Source organism: Hypanus sabinus, chromosome 1 (assembly GCF_030144855.1).
Source record: "Hypanus sabinus isolate sHypSab1 chromosome 1, sHypSab1.hap1, whole genome shotgun sequence".
In the NCBI taxonomy this organism is placed as follows: domain Eukaryota; kingdom Metazoa; phylum Chordata; class Chondrichthyes; order Myliobatiformes; family Dasyatidae; genus Hypanus; species Hypanus sabinus.
The window spans coordinates 39,285,302-39,306,970 of record NC_082706.1 but is presented as its reverse complement, the minus strand read 5'-3'; the positions used below and the strand labels follow the sequence as shown (position 1 = coordinate 39,306,970).

General features: G+C 43.7%; 1 protein-coding gene across 12 annotated transcripts in view; it reads right to left on the bottom strand.

Annotated features, from left to right (window-relative positions):
- LOC132393150 (glutamate receptor ionotropic, kainate 5-like) overlaps positions 1–21,669 on the bottom strand; it is a 227,151-nt gene that overhangs the window by 184,241 nt on the left and 21,241 nt on the right. For 9 of the 12 annotated variants that reach the window (XM_059968039.1, XM_059968050.1, XM_059968030.1 and 6 more), the window contains exons 2-4: positions 21,102–21,151; positions 19,051–19,091; positions 1,974–2,023 (exon numbers count right to left, since the gene is read on the bottom strand). The gene's annotated coding sequence lies outside the window, so the exon portion shown is untranslated. Of the gene's footprint in view, positions 1–302; positions 331–1,973; positions 2,024–10,782; positions 10,868–19,050; positions 19,092–21,101; positions 21,152–21,669 lie in introns of those variants that run through there. The other 3 variants (XM_059968057.1, XM_059968092.1, XM_059968102.1) reach the window with 3 other exon arrangements.

The window sequence follows — 21,669 nt, the reverse complement described above, 5'->3', positions numbered from 1 at the left end:
TGCAATGTTAGCCTTCATTTCGAGAGGACTAGGATATAAAAGCAAGGATGTAATGCTGAGGTTTTAAAATGCACTGGTGAGAATTCCCTTGGAGTACTATGCTGCACTGGTTCTTTCCTCCCCCAACAGTATTCACCACCGTATATCTGTGTGTCTTGGTCACCTGGTACCCACAGTATTGTGGATGGACTTCGCTGAGTCTGTCTGCCATTCAAAATTTTAGACACTACAGATAGAGGAAATATCAGCTCCGCATCCACCCTCACTTTCCTAACAAGATGCGCATGCTCTCATGAGCTCACCTCTCATTCTTTGAAATGCAACAGATTATAGGTTCAGCTTGCTCATTTAGAGTCTTGTGAGGAGTCTTCGGCCCCTTATCTAAGAAAGGGTGTGCTGGCATTGGAAAAGGTCCAGAGGAGATTCACGGGAATCGATTCTGGGAATGGAAAGGTTATTGTATGAGAAGCATTTGATGGTCTGGCTCTCTACTCACTGGAATTCAGAAGAATAAGGAGGGATCCCATTGAGATCAATTGATTGTTGAAAGGCCTAGACAGAGTGAATGTGGAGAGGATGTTTCATAGTGAGAGATTCTAGGACCAGAAGACACAACCTCAGAATAGAGAGGCATCCATTTAGAATGGAAATGAGAAGGAATTTCCTGAGCCAGAGAGTGGCAAATCTGTGGAAGTCATTGCCACAGGCAGCTGCACAGGCCAAGTCACTGAGTCTATTTAAGGTGGAGTAGGATAGATTCTTGATTAGTCAGGGCATAAGGGTTATGGGGAGATGGCAGAAGAATGGAGTTAAGAGTGAAAATGGATAAGCTACAATGAAATGGTGGAGCAGACTCGATGGCCTAAATGGCCTAATTCTGCTTCTGTACCCTCGCCATTTGTAATATACATTTACAATTTGGGTAATACTGATGACCACGAGGAAAGGCAGTGAGGGTAAACTGATAGGGCAGGATTCCCCTATGGCCAATCAGCTCGGAAACAAGCGTAACACTTTAGATACTGCTAGGGGAGGATGACCGTTCAGGTGAAAGCAGCAGAAGCAGCTGGGTCTGTGGCACCACTTCTGGCTCGGCCACAATGGGGAAGGGTGAGGTCAGACTGGGACTATAGTTATAGAAGGCTTGACTGCAGGAAGACAAGGGATTCTGTGGTAGCAAAAGAAATTCCAGGACGGTGTATTGCCTCCACGGTTCCAAGGCCGAGGATGTCTCTGAGTGGCTGCAGGACTTTCTCAAGGGGGAGGATGAGCAACCAGAGGTTGTGATGCACATTGGCACAACGACATGGGCAGAAAAAGGGAAAAGAGCATGCAAAGAGAAAAGGTGGTCTCCTAAAGAATGTTACGCTGGGCGAGTTCCCAAGGCCTGAAGAAATATACAGGGAGGCAAGACATAAGATTGCGAGAGCCTTAGCCAAGATCCTTATTCCCCTTTAACTGCAAATGACTTCCTGGAAGATTGACAGGTTGCTGTAGAAGAAAGGAAGTCCTCGAAATTACAGACCAGTGAGGCTTACATCAGTGATAGAGCAGCTATAGGAAAGGATACACTGGGATCAGTGGGGAGAGAGTAAACACTCTGACACCATTGAGGGTGAGAATAAATACAGGTGACCCCACTTTACAAATGTTCCCTTTACGCCACTTTGCTTTTACAAAAGACCTACATTAGTAACCTGTTTTCACATTACAAAGAGGATTTTCGCTTTTACGAAAATTTTTCCTATATAAATTAATGGTTCTTCGCTTTACACCATTTCAACTTAAGAAATGTTTCATAGGAACGTTCTATCTTTGAAAAGGGGGAGACACCTGTACATGTGGACCACAGGGATAGGAGCACATTTATAGAGAAAGGCTAGCATTCAAGAACTCAATAGCAATACTAACTACTGCAAAAGAAAGGCACTGTTATAACAGTCGCACGATTAAGATAAAAAATGTTTACTCACCAACATCCAGAATTCCTACACACAGCGATCTGTGGGCACTGCAGACAGGGCTGGAAAAGTGGGGAGACAAACAGTAAATACACTGGGATCAGGGCGAGAGTAAATATACTGGGATCAGGGAGGAGAGTAAATACACTGGGATCAGTGCGGACGGTAAATACACTGGGATCAGTCGGGAGAGTAAATACACTGGGATCAGGGAGAGTAAATACACTGGGATCAGTGGGGACGGTAAATACACTGGGATCAGTGGGGAGAGTAAATACACTGGGATCAGTGCGGACGGTAAATACACTGGGATCAGTCGGGAGAGTAAATACACTGGGATCAGGGAGAGTAAATACACTGGGGTCAGTGGGGAGAGTAAATACACTGGGATCAGTGCGGACGGTAAATACACTGGGATCAGTCGGGAGAGTAAATACACTGGGATCAGGGAGAGTAAATACACTGGGATCAGTGGGGACGGTAAATACACTGGGATCAGTGGGGAGAGTAAATACACTGGGATCAGTGGGGAGAGTAAATACACTGGGATCAGTGCGGATGGTAAATACACTGGGATCAGTGGGGAGAGTAAATACACTGGGATCAGTAAATACACTGGGATCAGTGGGGAGAGTAAATACACTGGGATCAGTGGGAAGAGGGTGCACATACTGGGATCATTGGAATATCAGAAATAAAATATAGTGGCCATTCAGCTTGTCATATAGCTCCCCTGCCATTCACTTTACCAGGACTGCTGTTAATCTCAGGGTCCCATTCAACTAAATAGCTGAAAGGGGAGTGGACCATGGGAGAAACAGAAGGAAAGGCACCAGAGGTAAGTGATAAACAGGTGAGGAGAAGAGGCAAGAGGCCACAGTGATGAATAGAAGAAGAGGGAAGGTGGGAAGGGTAAAAAATTAAAGGAGAGAAAAAATTACTGGAAGGAGAAATCGATGCTCATGCCATTAGGTTCGAGGCTACCTAGTTAGAATATGTGATGTTGCTCCTCCACCCTGAGAGTGGCTTCATCATGGTCTACCCCACCTATGTCACTCATTACTTTACCATCAGAATCAGGTATAACATCACTAACGTATGTTGTGAAATTTGTTAACATAGCAGCAGTAGTTCAATGTAATACATAATGCAGAAGAGAAAAAAAAATAATAAATAAATAAATTACAGTGTATGTATATTGAATAGATTAAAACTCAGGCAAAAAACAAATATATATTAAAAAAGTGAGGTAGTGTTCACAGGTTCAATGTCCATTCAGGAATTGGATAGCAGAGGGGAAGAAGATGTTCCTGAATCGCTGAGTATGTGTGCCTTCAGGGTTCTGTACCTCCTATCTGATGATAACAGTGAGAAAAGAGCATGTCCTGAGTGTTGGAGGTCCTTAATAATGGACACTGCCTTTCTGAGACACCACTCCTTGAAGATATCCTGAGAACTTTGTAGGCTAGTACCCAAGATGGAGATGACTAAACTTACAACCCTCAGCAGCTTCCTTCGGTCCTGTACAGTAGGATCCCACCCCCCCCCCCCCTACACCAGACAGTGATGCAGCCTGTCAGAATGCTCCCCACTGTACATCTATAGAAGTCTTTGAGTGTTTTTGTTGGCATACCAAATCGCTTCAAACTCCTAATGAAGTATAGTCGCTGTCTTACCTTCTTTATAACTGTGATATGTTGGGACCAGGTTAGGTCCTCAGAGATCTTGACACCCAGGAACTTGAAACTCCTTACTCTCTCCACTTCTGATCCCTCTATGAGGATTGATATGTGTTCCTTCGTCCTACCTTTCCTGAAGTCCACAATCTGCACTTTCGTCTTACCAACGTGGAGTGCCAGTTTGTTGCTGCGACACCACTCCACTAGTTGGCATATCTCACTCCTGTACACCCTCTTGTCACCATCTGAGATTCTACCAACAATGGTTGTATCATCAGCAAATTTATGGATGGTATTTGAGCTATGCCTAGCCACACAGTCATGGGTATAGAGAGAGTAGAGCAGTGGGCTAAGCACACACCCCTGAAGAGCACCAGTGGTGACTGTCAGTGAGGAGGATATGTTATCACCAATCCACACAGATTGTGGTCTTCCGGTTAGGAAGTCGAGGATGAAGAGCCATTGAGATTGCATCTGTCTTTGACCTATTGTGATGATAGGCAAATTGCAATGAGTCCAGATCCTTGCTGAGGCAGGAGTTCAGTCTAGTCATGACCAACCTCCTCAAAGCATTTCATCACTGTAGATGTGAGTGCTGCTGGGTGATAGACATTAAGGCAGCTCACATTGTTCTTAGGTACTGGTATAATTGCTGCCTTTTTGAAGCAAGTGGAAACTTCTGCCCATAGCAGAGAGAGGTTGAGAATATTCTTGAATACTCCCACCAGTTGGTTGACACAGGTTTTTAGAGCCTTACCAGGTACTCCATCGCGACCTTCCACCTTGCAATGTACACCCTCTTTAAAGACAGCCTAACATCGGCCTTTGAGACAGAGATCACAGGGTCATCAGGTGCAGCAGGGATCTTCACAGCAGTAGTTATTTTTCCCCTTTCAAAGCAGGCATAGAAGGCATTGAGATCATCTGGTAGTGAAGCATCGCTGCCATTCATGCTATTGGGTTTTGCTTTGTAGGACTTAATGTCTTGCAAACCCTGCCGGAGTTGTTGTGCATCTGATGTTAGGAAGTCAAGGGTCCAGTTGAAGAGGGATATACTGAGGCCCAGGTTCTGTAGCTTTTCAATCAGGATTGTAGGAATGATGATTTTAAACACTGAGCTATAGTCAAGGAACAGCATCCTGACATAAGTATTTATATTGTCCAAGTGATCCAAGAACATGTGGCAAGCCATTGAGATTGCGTCTGCTGTAGACCTACTGTGGCGACAGGCAAACTGCAGTGGGTCCAGGTCCTTGCTGAAGCAGAAGTTGATTCTAGTCATGACCAACCTCACAAAGCATTTCATCACCGCAGATGTGAGTGCTATTGGACAACAGTCGTTAAGGCGGCTCACACTGATTTTTTTGGGCATTGGTAGAATTGTTGCCCTTTTGAAACAGGTGGGTACTTCAGACCATGGCAGTGAGAGATTGAAAGTCTCTTTGAATATCCCTGCCAGTTGGTTGGCACAAGTTTTCAGCGCCTTAACAGGTACTCAATCAGGGCCTGCTGTCTTGCAAGGGTTCACCCTCCTGAAAGACAGCTTGATGCTGACATCTGAGATACCAACACAGGGTCACAGCATTACCGGGTGCAGCAAAGATCCTCACAGCTGTAGTTTTCAAAGCAAACATAAAAGGCGTTGAGTTCATCTGGCAGTGAAGCATTGCTGCCATTTATGCTATTGGGTTTTGCTTTGTTGGAAGTAATGTCCTGCAAGCCCTGCCAGAGTTATCATGCATCTGATGTTGCCTCCAACCTCGCTTGGAATTGCTTCTTCGCTCTTGAAATAGCTCTCTGCCAAGTCCTGCCTGGCTTTCTTGTACAGACCTGGGTCACCAGGCTTAAATACCACAGATCTAGCATTCAGCAGACCACGAACCTCCTGGTTCATTCACAGCTTTTGGTTTGGGAATGTACAGTTAGTTTCCATAGGCACACACTCATCCACGCAGGTTTTAATGCAGTCGGTGACAACTGCAGCATATTCATCGACACTCAAAGATGAATCCCTAATACAATCCAGTCCACCAATTCAGAGCAGTCCTGTGCCTCCCTGGTCCATACCTTCTTGTTCCTCACGACTGGTGCTGCAGCCTTAAGTCTCTGCCTACACTCAGGGAGCAGAAGTATAGCCAGGTGATCAGACTTGCTGAAGCATGGCGTGGAATAGTACAGTAAGCACTCTTGATGGTGGTATAACAGTGGTCCAGTGTGTTGTTTCCTCTGGTACTAAAAGTGATTTATTGATAGTAATTATTTTCCAAGTCGGCCTTATTAAAATCCCCCAAAATGATGGGGAAGGTATCAGGATGTGTTGTTTCATGCCTGTTGATACATCGCTCAGCTTGCCTAGAGCCTGCTGGACATCGGCCTGAGGTGGAATGTACATGGCTACCAAAATGATGGCTAAAATCTCCTGTGACAGGTAAGATGCCTGGCAAGTAATCACAAGGTGTTCCAGATCAGCTGAACAGGATTGGGACAGTACTGCCACGTTTGTACACCACGAGGAATTGATTATGAAGCAAAACCCCCTGCCTTTGGCTTTAAAAGACTTAGCAACCCTATCTTGGCAGAATATAGGTGATGCACCATCAATAACTCTCTGAGACGTGAGGCGAGATATAGGCTTTTATTGACTGGAAGAAAGAACAAGCAGCAATTGACCATCATACTACATCCTGGAAACTGAGGGCAGGGCTCAGGCGCCAATCGCCTTTATACCGGGGTCTGTGGGAGGAGCCACAGGAGCAGTCAGCGGCGGGGGGGGGGGGGGGGGGGGGGCGTGTCCAGACAGGTATATGTAGTTAACCAAGATTCCGTGAAACAAAAGATGCAAGTGGTCCTAACGTCCCCTAGCTCCAAGATCTTCAATTTTATTTCCCAGAGACTGCACGTTTGCCAGCAAGATAGTCAGCATTGAGAGTCAAAAACCTCATTTTTTTAAACACACAATTAGCCCACTGCAACTACCTTGTTTCCATCACCATTGCTGGATCTATTTCCATTGGTTTTTAGCAGCAATAGATTATTTAATTGCATTAAAACATTGCTACTGACTGTACACACCTTAGATGCAGTCATGGTTTTTAGCTGTAGCAGGCTGAAATATGAATATGTGATCGTTTCCATCAAGCTGCGCCACTTCAAGTCACCGTAACTAGGACCCCAGAAATAGTATTTAGTGTGTTCATTGTGTTTACATTTCTGATTTCTTTCGGTATGTTAACGCTTTGCCAGGAAAAGGTCACAGCAAACACTTCCTTTTTCTCGACACTTTGCCGTACTGTCTTCCATCTCGCACATCTTCACTTGTTCAACTCCCTCCCTCTGCACCTTCCCTAAGATCTACAGAGACACCCAGCCTAGTATCCTCAGAAAACTTGGACAGAGTGCATGGATCCGTGGCATTTTGGTTGGCTGGAACCAGGAGCTGGAAGGAACAAATATGTTGTCTTTCACCTTTCCCTCATATTATCCTGTGAGGAAGGGTTCAGTGAACTAGGACTTTTCTCTTTGAAGCGAAAAAGGATGACAGACGACATGATAGCGGTGTTTTTAATCCAAAATAAACTTTATTCATAATAAAAATATTTACAAGAATATTTCATTCTTGTGTTCAGAGACAATGGTAAATTAAATTTTAAAAACAACAGCACTACAGTATCACAGGACAATAACTGAGGAGCTTCCAACCCAGCCCCTCCCTGTTCAGTAACAGAAGAACCATAAACTGTGGTCCAGCCTAGAATGTGCCAGTCAGCAGCATTCCTTTCCTGATACCTCAATGTGTTAGAGACTAACCCATTTCAGGCAGAACAAAGGGCATCTTTTACTGAGTTGATGATCTTCCAGCAGCACTTGATGTCCATCTCTCTGGATGTCCCTGGGAACAGCCCAGAGATTAGACACTCGTCTATCACGCAGCTGCTTGAGTGAACTGTGACAAAAGCCCTTGCATCTTCATCCACACTTTCTTCTCAAACTCACAGCCCACAAAGAGGTGAGCAACCGTCTTGTCCCCACCACAGTCCTCTCGGCAGTAGGTACATGGTCTGGGCATATAGGAGGGATCTGACAGGGAAGCACACTCTCACAGGCAGCCAAGCAAGGTCTTGGTGCTTGTTGGGAAGATCTGGCTATGAAGTATTTTGCCAGGTGGTTTGGACAGACTGCTCAGGGAACCACCCCACAGTGTCCTTCAAGTCCTCCTCTTACAATATCTGCACGACGTTCCATACTGATCATCACCTGACGGACTTGAGGTCAAAGGTGTTGATTTAGAAGGATGAAGGCAACTAGTGTGGCAATATCCAGTTGACTGGGACGTTGTGCAGCAATGGGGTCATATTCAGCCTTCACAACGTAGGAGATAGGAGGTATCACAAGGGTATACATACGGTGAATGCATGCAGGCTTTTTCCCCTTAGGTTGGGTGAATCTAGAACTAGAGGCTATAGCTTTAGGGTGAAAGTTGAAATATTTAAGGGGAAACTGAGAGAAGAGTTCTTCACCCAGAGGATGGTGTGTGTTTACATAAGCACATGGATGACAGGAATATGGAAGGCTAAGGTTCAGGTGCAGGTTAATAGGACTAGGCAGCAAATATTTTGGCACATACTAGATGGACTGCTTCTGTACTGTAATGCTCTATGACTTTGTAATGAATGGAATTAGGAAAGCCAGAAGGTGCCATGAAAAATCCTTGGCAAGTAGAATTAAAGAGAATCCCAAGACTTTCTATATATCAAGAACAAGGGGATAATTGTGGAAGGGTAGGACAAATCAAGGATAAAGGAGGGAATGTGTGCTTGGATGAAGGTGGAGGATGTGAATGAGCTCCTAATGAGTACTTTGCATCGATATTTACAAAGAGAAAGATGTGAAGGATAGGGAGATCAGTGTGAAGCATGCTAATTTGCTAGAGCATTTTGTGATAAAGAAGGAGGTAGTGTTGGGTCTCTTAAAGAATATTAATTTAGATAAGTCTACAGCATCTAATGTAATCCCAGGTTACTGAGGGAGGCAAAAGATGAGATTGCTGGAGCCTTAACAAATATCTTTATGTTCTGTTTAGCCACAAGTGAGGTACCAGAGGACTGGTGAGAAGTTAATGATGTTCCATTATTCAAGAAGGGAAATAGGGATAATAATATAGACCAGTGTTTCTCATGTCAATAGACAATAGACAGTAGGTGCAGGAGTAGGCCATTCGGCCCTTCTAGCCAGCACCGCCATTCACTGTGATCATGGCTGATCATACACAATCAGTACCCCATTCCTGCCCTCTCCCCATATCCCTTGACCCCACTGTCTATAAGAGCTCTATCTAACTCTCTCTTGAATACATCAAGAGACTTGGCCTCCACTGCCTTCTGGGCAGAGCATTCCACATATCCACCACTCTCTGGGTGAAAAAGCTTTTCCGCATCTCTGTTCTAAATGGCCTACCCCTTATTCTTAAACTGTGACCTCTAGTTCTGGACTCACCCATCAGCGGGAACATGCTTCCTGCTTCCAGTGTGTCCAATCCCTTAATAATCTTAGATGTTTCAATCAGATCCCCTCTCATCCTTCTAAATTCCAGTGTATACAAGCCCAGTTGCCCCAATCTTTCAACATATGACAGTCCCTCCATTCCGGGAATTAACCTTGTGAACCTAGGTCAGAGGTAGGATCTATGAGCAATTGGAAAACTATAGCATGGGTTTGTGCAAAGCTAGCACCATTTTACTAAAGACTGAATTTTTCAAGGAGGTGATATAGGTGATTTATAATGGGAGAGCTGTGGATGTTGTCTACGTGGATTTTGGTATGGGGTTTGACAAGGACCTGCATGGGAGGCTCGTCCAGAAGATTAAGATGAATGAGATTCATGGTGAATTGGCCATCTGGGATTCAGAAACCACTTACTCTTAGAACAGAGAGTGGTGGTCAAAGGGACTTATCCTGGATGAAAGTCATGACTAGTGGATTCACAATAGAACCTCTGTTGTTTGTGATGTTTATAAATGACCTGGTTCAAAATGTAATTGGGTGGGTTAGTAAGTTTGTAGATGATATAAAGATTAGCGGTGTGGATAGCACTGAAGATAGGCAAATATGGAACTTAACCCAAACAAATTTGGGAGATCAGATGTAAAGAAACAGTACACTGTTAATGGCAGGACCCTTAACAGTGTTGATGTACGAAGTGTCTTGGGGTCCAGGTGCATAGCTCCCTGAAAGTGGGTACACAAGTTGACAGGGTAGTAAAGAAGACATATGGCATGATTCTATTTATTAGTCAAGGATTGAGTTCAAAAGTCAGGAAACTACGTTGCACCTTTATAAGTCTCTAGTTAGGCAGCATATGAAGTAGTTAGTTCTGGTCACTGCACTACAGATAGAATGTGAAGGTTTTGGAGAGGGCACAGAAGAGGTTCACTATGATTGGAGGGCATGCACAATAAGGAAAGGATCAACAAACTTGAGTTGTTCTTTGGAGTGGTGGAGGCTGATGGGAGACCAAACAGAGGTTCATAAGATTATGAGAGGCATAGACAGAGTAGGCAAACAGCATCTTTCTCCCAGGGTTGAAATTTCTAATACCAGAGGGTGTGTATCTAAGGTGAGGGGAGCAAGCTCAAAGGACTTCAGAAGAGGAGAGGAAAGGAGTACTCAGTATTATTTATTTGTTGTTATTATTATTGTATTTGCATATTGATTGCTTTATCAATGTTTATGTGTTTTTCATTAATTCTATTGTATTTCTTTGTTTACTGTGAATGCCAGCAAGCCAATTAACCTCTGGGTAGTATATATTAACATATACATACTTTGATAATAAATGTACTTTGAACTTTGTGATGTGTGGGGCATGATTTTACACAGAGTGGTGACTGCTTAGAATACACTACCCAGGTGGTGGTGGAGGCAAATTCTATAGTCGTTCAAGAGGCTCTTCAAATGGCACGTGAATGTGCAGGAAATGGAGGGATATAGATACAGTATTGTGAAGGAATTAGCATTTGATTACTATTTTAACTGCAATACTGTGCAAAAGTCTTAGACACCCTAGATTTTTTAAAATATGTTTTCAGATGGTCTGACCTCTACAGAACCCTGATCTCAACATCATCGAGGTTGTCCCGAATTACCTGGAGAGACAGAAGCAAGCGAGACAGCCATTCTGCAGAACTGGGACAAGTTCTTCCAAGGTGCTTAGAACAACCTACCAGCTGATTTTCTTATAAGACTGCACAATGGTGTACCTAAGAGAATTTTAAAGGGAAAGTGTAGTCTCATCAAATAATTGATTTTAGTTTTTTACTGTTTACTGCTCTTCATAGAAAATTCTTTCTTATTTAGAAACTTTTCATTCAATTACTTTTGAAAACATCTTCGCTTTTCAGAATTTTTTTACATGTGCCTCACACTTTTGCACAGTACTGTCATTCAGCAAAACATCATGAGTGAAAGAGGCTGATCCCGTGCTATACTGTTCCATGTTAAATGTAACGTTACAGTCCATGTGATTGAAGGCAAGCTGACAAATTGGATCCAAAATTGGCAAGGCACCAAGGCTGATTGCTGAATTGTCGCTCTGTGATTGAAAGCCTGTGACCAGAGGCGTATCGTGGGGATTGATGCTGCTTGTTACCATCATTACCTGTTTGAATATGATTTCAGGAGATATACAATTATCTTGAAATGACACAAAATTAGTGGTGTTAACAGTCAGACATGCTACAGGAGAATACTGAACAGCTGGTAAGGTGGGCAGAGCAATGGCAAATAGAATTTACCCCTGTCATTGGTACTGACATATAAGAAACAAGAACGTCAGGAAGGGGAAGCTGGGAGAAAACACACCAGCCCTCATTGATGAATCAGCAGTGGAATGGGTGAGCAGCTTCAAGTTCCTGGGCATGAACATCTCAGAGGATCTATCATAGTCCCAACATGTTGATGCAGTCACAATGTAACCACACTAGTGGCTATGCTTCATTAGGAGTTTGAGGAGATTTGGTTATGTCACCAATGAGTTTCGCAAATTTCTACTGTATGGTGGAGAGCATTCTGACTGGTTGCCTCACCTCTGGCTGGAGGCTCCAATCCAGAGGATCGAAAGAGGCTGCAGAGGCTTGAAGACTCAGTTAGCTCCCTCACAGGCATAAGCCTCTCCACCATCTTGGTGCTCCTTCACAGGCAAAGCACCTTGAAAAAGCATTTCAGGATGTATAATGCATACATTTCTCTGACATTAAGTTGTACCCTAAAACCTATCAACTATCGGGGATCTCTTCAAAAGGCGATGCCTCAAGAAGGCTGCATCCATCATTATGGACAGTCTCCTCTTTACTACCATCCAGAAGAGGTACGAGAGCCTGAAGACGTACACTCAGCGTTTGCAGAACATGGTAACTGGCATGCTGGCTTTTATAACAAGAGGAATTGAGTGTAGGAGTAAAGAGGTCCTTCTGCAGCTGTACAGGGCCCTGGTGAGACCCCACCTGGAGTATTGTGTGCAGTTTTGGTCTCCAAATTTGTGGGAGGATATTCTTGCTATTGAGGGAGTGCAGTATAGGTTCACAAGGTTAATTCCCGGAATGGAGGGACTGTCATATGTTGAAAGATTGGAGCGACTGGGCTTGTATACACTGGAATTTAGAAGGATGAGAGGGGATCTGATTGAAGCATCTAAGATTATTAAGGGATTGGACACACTGGAGGCAGGAAGCATGTTCCCGCTGATGGGTGAGTCCAGAACTAGAGGCCACAGTTTAAGAATAAGGGGTAGGTCATTTAGAACAGAGATGCGGAAAAACTTTTTCACCCAGAGAGTGGTGGATATGTGGAATGCTCTGCCCCAGAAGGCAGTGGAGGCCAAGTCTCTGGATGTATTCAAGAGAGAGTTAGATAGAGCTCTTATAGATAGCAGGGTCAAGGGATATGGGGAGAGGGCAGGAATGGGGTACTGATTGTGTATGATCAGCCATGATCACAGTGACTGGTGGTGCTGGGTAGAAGGGCCAAATGGCCTACTCCTGCACCTACTGTCTATTGTCTATAACACCTTCTTCTCCTCTGCCATTAGGTTTCTGTATGGTCCATGAATCAATGAACACTACTCATATTTTTCTTCTGCACTAATTATTTATTTTTATTGTAACTTATAATAATGTGTTATGTCTTGTGCCGTACTGCTGAAATATAACAACAAATTTCATGAGATATGTCAGTAGTAATAAACCTGATTCTGAACTATTGGCTGTTCAGCCACCCCTGCCCATCAACACTACCTCATTATTCCTTTTATTTTACACTATTTATTTATTTCTGTACTTTATAGTGATTTTTGCACTGTTCTACTGCAATAAAACAAGAAACTTCATATCATGGTGATAACATTGCTGACACTGGAATTTCCATTTTAGAGTCTAGTTTGTAGCCACAGAAACAGCTGTCCGCCACCTCCCCCCACCCACCCCTTACAGATGAAAACTGTACTACTGGAAGATAGAATAGTACAGCCCAAGAAAAGGCCCCTGCAGCCCACTACATCTGTACTGACCACAAAGCCAATTTAATCTGCCTGTTCACAGGTTTGTCTAAATGCCTCTAAAACAGTGCTAATGCATCCATTTCCACCACTTCCCCGACAGCTTGTTCCAGACACCTAACATGCTCTGCCTCACACATCTCCTTTAAATTTCCTCCCTCATTTTCAAGCTATGTACTGTGGTAATTGGCATTCTGCCATGGGTCTAAGGCTCTTCCTATCAACCCAGACAATGCCTTTCATAATTTTATATACTCCTGCCAGGCCATCCCTCATTCTCTGACATTCCAGGGTACAAGGATAATGACAGAATTCTTAACAGTGTGGAGGTACAGATGGGTCTTGGGTCAGGGTCTATAGATCCCTCAAAGTTGTTTCACAAGTTGTGGTTAAGAAGCTGTAGAGTGTGTTGGCCTTCATTAGTTGGGGTCTGAGTCCAAGTGTTGCAAGGTAATATTGAAGGTCTATAAAACTCCGGTTAGACCACACTTGGAATTTTGCATTCAGTCTGCTCATTTCATTATAGGAAGGATATGGAAGCTTTAGAGAGGGTGCAGAGGAGATATACCAGATGCTGTCCAGATTAGCAAGCATTTCTTATGAGGATAGGTTGAGGAAGCTAGGGCTTTTCTCTTTGGAGAGAAGGAGGATCAGAGGTGAGAATCATAGATGCGTATTATATAATTTGGTGTTTTGTGACAGCAATACCATACAAAACATAATAAAAAATACTCTGTTATAATAACAAACATTAAAATTAAACAAGCACTGAAAAAGACAGCAAAATAGTGAGGTAGTGTTCAGGGGTTCATTGGCCACTTATAAGTCTGATGGCAGAGGGAAAGGAGATATTCCTTAAATCTGAGCATATGCCTTCAGACTCCTGTACCTGTTTCAGCTGCGCGTAGGTACACAGTTAAGAGTGTAGCGAGAACAGAGCAATGGGTTAAGCACGCATTCTTGATGTGCACTTGTGTTGATTGTCAATGACGAGAAATTGTTTCTGATCCACACTGACAGTGGTCTCTTGATTAAGAAGCCAAGGACCCAGTTGTAGGGAGGTACAGAGGCCCAAGTTTTGAATCTTGTTAATTAGTACTGAGGAGATTATGACGTTAAATGCTGAGTGGTAATCAATAAAAAACGTTCTATAGGAATTGCTGTCATCCAGCTGATCCAAGGCCGAGTAGAGGCCCAGTGAGTGAAAGGCAGGTGACGACTGAAGTGTTTAAGATGATAAGAGGTATAGTTGGGAGTGGACAGCCAGCACTTTGTACCCAGGATGACAATGCCTAATTCAACTTTAAGACAATTGGAAGGAAGTATAGAGGGGATGTGAGAGGTAGTTTTCTTTAAGCAGAGAATTGTAAGTGCTTAGAAGATGCTGCTGGAGGTGGTGGTAGAGGCAGAAACAAATGGGGCATTTACGATCTCTTAGATTAGGACTTGAACGAAAGAAAAATCGAGGGAAACATTAGATCTTGGAGTAGGTTAAAAGGTCACCACCACATTGTGGGCCAAAGAACCTGCACTGTGTTGTATGTTATATGTACTGTGTTCTAAAACCATCCAAGTTTGTCCAAGCTCTCCTTATAGCTAAAACTCTCTAATCCACTATAGTATTAGTGGTTTTCCTCTCTTGCTCTGCTGCGGAGTCAATTGTGGTTGCCACAATCTTGACCATTGGTACTTTCCCCTCCCCCACAGTCTACCACAGTGTATCTGTGTGTCTGGGTTGCCTGGTACCCAGAGCATTGTGGATGGACTTCGGTGAGTCTGTCTGCCATTCAAAACTTTAGACGCTACAGATAGAGGAAATATTAGCTCTGCATCCACTCTCACTTCCCTAAAAATGTTGCATGTTCTCATGAGCTCACCTCTCATTCTTTGAAATGCAACAGATTATAGGTTCAGCTTGCTCACTTAGAGTATTGTGAGCAGTTTCCAGCCTCTTATCTAAGAAAAGATGTGCTGACATTAGAAAGAATCCAGAGGGGGTTCCCAATAATGATCCCAGGAATAAAATGGTTAGCATATGAAGAGCATTTGATGGCTCTAGGTCTATACTTGCTGCAGTTTAGGAGAATGAGGAGGATCTCACTGAAACCTGTCCAATATTGAAAGGCCTAGACGAGTGGACAATGAGAGGATATTACTTATAGTGGGGAAATCTAGGACCAGAGGGCACAGCTTCAGAATATAAGGACGTCCCCCAGAACAGAGATAAGAAAGAATATTGTTAGCTAGAGGGTGGTGAATCTGTGGAATTCATTGCCTCAGATAGCCGAGTTATTGGGTATACTTAAATAGGTTAATAGGTTCTTGATTAGTAAGGGCATCAAAGGTTATGGGGAGAAGGCAGGAGAATGGGATTGAGAGCGATAATAAAGCAGCAATGCTTGAATAGCAAGCAGACTCGATGGGCCAAATGGCCTAATTCTGCTCCTACGTCTTCTAGCCTTATGTTCAATTTATGACCCTCTGATGAAACCAGTACCTTGGGAATCAGTTCACCCATGATGACAACGTCCTCGCTTCAGTGGGGAGAGGAGTTGAGTGCACAGAACTCTAGGTCCAGTTTCACCTGGGCTCTGCATTGCTACCTCACTCTTGTGCACAAGAAAGATAGCAGAGGTGGAAATCTAAAACAACATACAAAGGCTGGAGGATCTCTGGGCAGGTCAGAGGGCATGGTCTTTGCCTTCCTCATTGTTTTCAATCTCACAACATTCAATTTTCACTTACCTTCACTTCACATCATGCTCCATCTGCCACACCTTTAGCCTGCCTATAAAGTCTCTCATGAAGCCCACACTCATGCCACTTCGTACCATTAGCAAGCTTAGATGTATTACACTTGGTGCCTTGGTACAATTTGCTAATGGAGATGGTGAATGGATGAGTCCTCGGGACTCATCACTGTATCACACACTAATCATAGGCTCACCAGCTAAAAGTCAGAATCATAAGACATAGGAGTAGAATTAGGCCATTCAGCCCATCGAGTCTGCCCCATCATTTCATCATGACTGATCCAATTTTCCTCCAAGCCCCAAACTCCTGCCTTCTCCCCATATTCCTTCATAACCTTATCAGAATTATTATAAGATCACAAAACCTTGACATACTCTAGGAGCAGAATTAGGCCATTCAGACCATCGAGTCTGCTCCACCATTCCATCATGGCTGATTTGTTTTGTCTCTTAACCCTGTTCTCCTTCTCACTGTAACCCTTGAATCCCATCTATAATTAATCTCTACTTTAAGTATACTCAACGTCCTGGCCTCCACAGCCATCCATGACAATGAATTCAACAGACTCTCCACCCTCTGGCTAAAGAAATTCCTCCTCATCTCAGCACTAAATGGATGTCCCACTTTTCTGAGGCTGGTCCTAGACTTGTGCAGTATCTGAAACATCCTTTCTGCCTCCACTCTATCTAGGTTTCAGTGAGATCCCCCCCTCATTCCACTAAACACAGGCCCAGAGCCATCAAACAATCCTCATATGTTAACCCTTTTACTCTGGGAATAACAAAGAAATGGCAGAAGAATTTAACGAGTACTTTAGATCTGTTTTCACTAAGGAAGACACAAGTAATCTCCCAGATGTATGGATGGGTCAAGGACATAGGGTAACAGAGGAAATGAATCGGATTGACATTCAAAAGGAAACGGTGATGAGAAGACTGATGGGACTGAAGGCTGACAAATCCCCAGGTCCAGATGGTCTGCACCCTAGGGTACTAAAGGAGATGGCCCTGGAAATTGCGGATGCATTGGTAATCATCTTCCAATGTTCCTTAGATTCAGGATCAGTTCCTGAGGATTGGGAAATGGCTAATGTTATCCCACTTTTTAAGAAAGGAGGGAGGGAGAAATCAGAGAACTATCGACCTGTCAGCCTGACATCGGTGGTAGGAAAGATGCTAGAGTCCATTATTAAGGATGAAATAGTGGCATATCTAGATAGCAGTAATAGGATTGGGCCGAGCCAGCATGGATTTACCAAGGGTAAATCATGCTTGACTAATCTGTTGGAGTTTTTCGAGGATGTAACCAGAAAGTTAGACGGGGGAGATCCAGTGGATGTAGTGTACCTCGATTTTCAGAAGGCATTTGATAAGGTCCCACATAGAAGATTGGTGGGTAAAATCAAAGCTCAGGGCATCGGGGGGAAGGCATTGACATGGATAGAAAACTGGTTGGCAGATAGAAAGCAAAGGGTAGCGGTGAATGGGTGTTTCTCGGAATGGCAGGTGGTGACTAGTGTGGTGCCACAGGGCTCAGTATTGGGACCACAGCTGTTTACTATTTACGTTAACGATTTGGATGAAGGCATAGAAAATAACATCAGCAAATTTGCTGATGATACTAAGCTGGGTGGCAGTGTGACATGTGATGAGGATGTTAGGAAAATTTGGGGTGACTTGGATAGGCTGGGTGATTGGGCAGATACTTGGCAGATGGCGTTTAATGTGAATAAGTGTGAGGTTATCCACTTTGGGAGTAAGAACAGGAAGGCAGATTATTATCTGAACGGTGTAGAGTTGGGTAAGGGAGAAATACAAAGAGATCTAGGAGTCCTTGTTCATCAGTCACTGAAGGTGAATGAGCAAGTGCAGCAGGCAGTGAAGAAGGCTAATGGAATGTTGGCCTTTATTACAAAGGGAATTGAGTACAAGAGCAAGGAAATCCTCTTGCAATTGTACAGAGCCCTGGTGAGACCACACCTGGAGTATTGTGTACAGTTTTGGTCTCCAGGGTTAAGGAAGGACATCCTGGCTGTAGAGGAAATGCAGCGTAGATTCATGAGGTTAATTCCTGGGATGTCTGGACTGTCTTATGCAGAGAGGTTAGAGAGACTGGACTTGTACAAGCTGGAATTAAGGAGATTGAGAGGGGATCTGATTGAAACATATAAGATTATTAAGGGATTGGACAAGATAGAGGCAGGAAATATGTTCCAGATGCTGGGAGAGTCCAGTACCAGAGGGCATGGTTTGAGAATAAGGGGTAGGTCATTTAGGACAGAGTTAAGGAAAAACTTCTTCTCCCAGAGAGTTGTGGGGATCTGGAATGCACTGCCTCGGAAGGTAGTGGAGGCCAGTTCTCTGGATGCTTTCAAGAAGGAGCTAGATAGGTATCTTATGGATAGGGGAATCAAGGGATATGGGGACAAGGCAGGAACCGGGTATTGATAGTAATTGATCAGCCATGATCTCAAAATGGCGGTGCAGGCTTGAAGGGCCGAATGGTCTACTTCTGCACCTATTGTCTATTGTCTATTCTCATGACTCTCCCATGAACCCTCTTCAATGCCAGTGCATTGCTGACATACTGTACATTGTGAAACTTTATGTTTTGTGGATGCAGTACAGAGCAATCCATAAAAATAAATACATAAATAATAGGGAGGTCTTGTTCATGGTTTCATGGAATATGCAGAAATTTGATGGTGAAGGAAAAGCATCTGTTCCTAAACGTGAGACTTCAGGCTCCTGTACCTCCTCCCCAATGGTAGGACGAAGAGGACATGTCCTTGATGATGGATGCAAAATAAATGAGCTGCTTATTCTACCCAGTTACTGCTGTCCGCACATCACACTGAACAAGCACTGTACACTGGGCTAAAATACATCAAATATCACTAGAGCCCAGTCCTAGATCACCAGGTTCAACAAGATCAAAGACTCTGACTTCCATCATATAGTACTGCAGTTACCTAAATATAAGACAGGTACAGGATACCTTCTAACTGTATACCACCCAAATCAGGTGGAAATTACAAGACTGAGCAAATTAAATAGGAAAACTTAATCAAACAATTCAACATCCAAAATTAAATTATCCATTTACTCACCAACATCCAGTCACAACACTCTGTTGGCCCGGCAGGCTGAGCTAGAAAGCAGGGAGAGGAAAGTAAACACACTGAGTCTAGTGGGGGTAGAGTAAATACACTGGGACCAATGGGGAGAAAGTCAATAAATTGGACCAATGGGGAGACAGTAAATACACTGGGATCACTGGGGTGAGAGTAAATATATTAGGACCAATGGGGAGACAGTACATACACTGGGACCAATGGTGTGACAGTAAATACACTAGGACCAATAGGGAGACACTAAGTACAGCAGGACCAATGAGGAGAGTAAATACACTGAACAGCATGATGACAGAACTGACAGTGCTTTGGCCTCACAGCTCCTGACCTCTGGCACTGTCTCTGTGGAGTCTGCACGAGCTCCACTTGACAGTATGGATTTCCACTGGGTGATCTGTTTTGTATGCCCCAACTGAAAGATTTTACAGGCAGGTTATATACTTTATCTGTATTATCTAAGTTTTTGCTAGTGTCAAAAACAATGAAAGAAGAGTTGATGGGCATGTGGGAGAGAAGGTACTGGAAAACAGATGGGTTTGTTCCACTCGGAACCAGCAGCACCTGACACGTTGAAGTGTCTTCCTCTGCGCTTTTAAAAGTACAAGCAAACGGAATGCTCTGAGATTAAATATGTTGGGATCATGAGGATGATCAGAAAAAGCAGTTGGATTTGTCATCTGGGCAACCTGGACCCATTGCACTTGCCAATAAGATCATGGTTCAGCAGAAAAACTGCTGGAAGAACTCAGCAAGTCAGGCAGCAACTGTGGAGAGAGGTGGGTGGTAAATTTCCATCTACACCAGAATATTGCATTCCAAACTGTTGCCCATTCCTCCCCACCCCACCCCGCCTTCACAGATGCTGCCTGACCCACTGAGTTCCTCCAGCAGCTTGCATTTGACTCTGGACTGCAGAATCTGCATTATTTGGTGTCTCAAAGATCATGGCTGAGCCTTCGCCTGGGTACAGTACAGGTACAGCTCTTCCCACTGTCATGGATATCTTCAAGAAGCCAAGCCTCAACATGAAAAACATCCAATATCATGAACAGCATGCTATCAGGCAGGAGGCACAGGAGCCTAAAGACCTACACCTCAGGGTTCAACAACAACTTCTTCCCCACTTTCATCCAGTTACTGAACCAACCTGGAAAAACCTTAAAATTACCTTTAATTATAAATGTTTTTGCTCCCTCATCTTGAACTAGTGTCTTTACTTTCTTTGATATTTTGCATATGCAAGTTGTGCTTGATTTTTGTTAAATTAAGTTTACCTTAATTTAAGTTTGTCCTCATCTTGAGCTGTGTGCTGCTGTTGCAAAAAAGTTACTTTTCACAGCATTTATACCCAGTTAGTTTACCTTTGGCAAATATAAACTTGAACCTAGCCAGTACATCCTTTCATTAAACCCATATTGACCCAGTTTGTTTAATCACTTGTCAAAGAGACAAATACACTATCCCAAGAATCAATCTCATTAACCTTCATTGCAGCCCTTTTACCACAGGGAGGGAGATCAGAAGCACCAAGTGTGGTCTTACAAGGATCCTGTATCATTACAACTCTTGAATTCAAATCTCTTGTAATAAATGCCAACATACTGTCCACATTCCTAATCACCTGCTAATCCATGTTATCTTTTACTGAGTCACAGGCGCATTATATCATCAGCAAACTTGGATATATTACACTTATACAATTCATTCATTTAGACTGTGAACAGCTGGGGCCCCAGTAGCTACCACTCACAGACAAAAAATGGCTCATTTTTTCCTGTCTGTGCCAATACATTCACCAGACACTGCAAACTGGGGAAAGGACACTGTGCCCAGACATTGGTCCCTTGGCTCAGCATGTTCAGTACATGGCTGGTTACCCAGTCACCAATCAGGCAGAAGACTCATCAGAACCACTTCTGTAGGACTTGTTTCACACTGAAGATGAGATTTACAAGAATAAACAAATCGAACACTTTAAACTAAGTGAAACAATTCAACATGCAAAACTAAATCACCCAATTACTCACCGGCATCAGGACTCGTGAGACACAGTAAACTGTGGGCACAGCACGCTGAGCTAGGAAACAGAGCAGAGTGGATCAGTTGGGACAGTAAATACACTGGGATCAGTGGGGAGAGTAAATACACTGGGATCGGGGAGAGTAAATACACCAGGATCAGTGGGGAGAGTAAATACACTAAGATCAGTGGGGACAGTAAATACACTGGGATCAGTGTGGAGAGTAAATACACTGGGATCAGTGTGGAGAGTAAATACACTGGGATCAGTGTGGAGAGTAAATACACTGGGATCAGTGTGGAGAGTAAATACACTGGGATCAGTGTGGAGAGTAAATACACTGGGGTCAGTGGAGAGAGTAAATACACTGGGATCAGTGTGGAGAGTAAATACACTGGAATCAGTGTGGAGAGTAAATACACTGGGATCAGTGTGGAGAGTAAATACACTGGGGTCAGTGGAGAGAGTAAATACACTGGGGTCAGGGGGAGAGTAAATACACTGGGATCAGTGTGGAGAGTAAATACACTGGGATCAGTGTGGAGAGTAAATACACTGGGATCAGTGTGGAGAGT